This window comes from Portunus trituberculatus, chromosome 4 (assembly GCF_017591435.1).
Source record: "Portunus trituberculatus isolate SZX2019 chromosome 4, ASM1759143v1, whole genome shotgun sequence".
Classification (NCBI taxonomy): Eukaryota; Metazoa; Arthropoda; class Malacostraca; order Decapoda; family Portunidae; genus Portunus; species Portunus trituberculatus.
In genome coordinates this window covers 1,122,571-1,125,070 of record NC_059258.1, presented here as the reverse complement: position 1 = coordinate 1,125,070, position 2,500 = coordinate 1,122,571, and the positions used below count along the sequence as shown (strand labels likewise).

Genomic DNA, 2,500 nt, shown 5'->3' with positions numbered 1-2,500 from the left:
AGAGAGAGAGAGAGAGAGAGAGAGAGAGAGAAAGGGACGGTTATGAAGTAAAACAAAAAAGGTCGGATCTCTCTCTCTCTCTCTCTCTCTCTCTCTCTCTCTCTCTCTCTCTCTCTCTCTCTCTCTCTCTCTCTCACCTGTATAAATCATGGCGTCACAGGTAAGGCTGCCATTGGTCCCCGTAACAATTATTACCTGTGGCCCTAAATGGTCAGTATGCCAAATCAGTAATTACATTCCCCCGTGTTGCCCGCGCCGTTATATCCTCTGCGAATCAAAATGAAGCTGGACTATCGTTAATTAGGACCCGTGTGTGTGTGTGTGTGTGTGTGTGTGTGTGTGTGTGTGTGTGTGTGTGTGTGTTTAGTTTTTGTGTTGTTTTTATTATTCCTGTTTTTTTTTTTTTTTTTTTTTTTTTATTGATTTTTTGGTGTCTGCAAATCTGAGTGACTTCTGTAATGTTTTTTTTTTTTTTTTTAAGTTATCAGTGTAAAAATGTTAAATGAAACGTATCAATGGGCTTAATTATGTGTGTCATTGCGCGTGTCTTTGATCTGGTGACAAAAACAAGGCTGGTAATATGTTTGCCCACTGCACGGATGGAAATCAAACACATCAGCACACACACACACACACACACACACACACACACACACACACACACACACAGAGCCAAGGTTTAATTAGTGTTGAGGGAGGACATGTGGCCATAGGTGAAGTGACTAAGCATTTTTATAACTGCCGATAAACTCCTCTTTTTATGTAAGAAGGAGAACTGCTAATGGCAAAAAAAAATATATATATATATATATTAGAAAATGCTAATGAATTAGTTAAAAGCCTGGAACAAATGTCACTTTAAATACACGATAATGAGTCTGTGTATCTCGATTTTCGTTATGTATTTTTTTATCTATTGTTTTTACATGGACAGGTGAAATAATGCAATTCTCAACGGAGAGGTGAGATAAATTAAGTACCTTCTGCATGTATTAATTATCTGGCAGTAAACACACACTAATGATCTGTTTTGCATTTATTCGGCATTGTCTTTATTTCTACTCCTCTTCATTTACTTTTTCTTTCATATTTCACTATTACTTTTGATTTATTTACCGATCAGATTAATAAGTACAGCGTTGAATCCCTTATAAGCTTTCCTGACGCTAATTAGTTTCTTTACAGGTAGAGTGTTCACCTGTTTGTGGTGGTGAATTCTTCTTCTCACCTGTATGATCAGCTGTACAGGTGTTCCAGGTGGTCATTAGTGTACCTGAGAAGTCAAGGTAAAGTGCAGGTATTTATTGGTTTGCTTATATGTTTGTCCCTGTGAGTAGTGATTGAAATGTGACTCAGGTATTGTTTTTCTGTATATGTTTATTTTTGTTTCATGGATTTTATATAATTTTTTTTTCTTATTTCTATTCATTCAAACTCCTCATTCTTAAATCTGGATAAAGAACAACGTTATTTTATTCGTAACTTTGAAAACTCATCGATTTTTTAATTTTTTTGCAGTTCGTTGGCGTAATATACATCGAGAGAGAGAGAGAGAGAGAGAGAGAGAGAGAGAGAGAGAGAGAGAGAGACGCCTTAACTGTAACATTACTTAAGTTCACGCAAACAATGTAACCAGCGAAAATCGGAAGAAAATGTACTAAAAGAGGAAAAAAATAAAGGAGAAAGAGAGAGAGAGAGAGAGAGAGAGAGAGAGGAAAAGCTTTGTGTGTGTGTGTGTATGCGTGTGTGTGTGTAGGAAACAGGAGGCCATTACAAGTGTCGAGTATTGATAACATTGATAAACTTTCCGCCTGATAATTTCTCTCAGGTTAATCAGACGGGTTAATACAACACACTTCCGGTGGTGTGTGCTTTTCCTCCTTACTCCTTTTGTCTTCTTGTTTTCCTCATTGTCCTGTCTTCTTCCTCCTCCTCATTACGTGTTATCATTATCCTATTCTTTGATTTATTTATTCGTCCTCCTTTTATCTGATTGTGTTTAAAAGCCATTACTGTTTGTTTTGTTGGCTGTTTATTGATGTTATTTATGTGTTTTTCTTGTTTTTGGTGGTAAAGGTCGTGTTTTTTTTGTTGTATTTTTTTTTTTTTTTTATGTTAATACAAGTAAAGTTTCGTGATTTGTTTTCTTGACTTGTTTTTATTCTACAGGTGATGGATATTGCTTTTGTTGATGTTTTTCTTGTGTGTGTGTGTTTTTTTTTTTTTTTTTTTTTTATGGTGTTAGTTGGGGTGTTGTGATTATAATGTTTCTCTCTCTCTCTCTCTCTCTCTCTCTCTCTCTCTCTCTCTCTCTCTCTCTCTCTCTCTCTCTCTCTCTCTCTCTCTCTCTCTCTCTCTCTTTTTTTTTTTTTATTAGTACAAGTTCCAAGATTTATTTTCCTTATCTTTTCCTTCTTATCTTTTCTCTTTTCTTTACTCGTTTTCCTCCTCTCTCTTTTTTTTCTATCTAATTACATTTTTTTCTTCTATTAGTACAAGT

General features: G+C 35.4%; 1 long non-coding RNA gene across 1 annotated transcript in view; it reads left to right on the top strand.

Moving 5' to 3' along the window:
- Positions 1–2,050, top strand: part of LOC123510798 — a 14,641-nt gene extending 12,591 nt beyond the window's left edge. Inside the window, exons 2-3 of the long non-coding RNA XR_006676604.1 lie at positions 1,186–1,286; positions 1,519–2,050. This is a non-coding gene — a long non-coding RNA (uncharacterized LOC123510798). The remainder of the gene's footprint in view (positions 1–1,185; positions 1,287–1,518) is intronic.
- Positions 2,051–2,500: the final 450 nt, after the last annotated feature.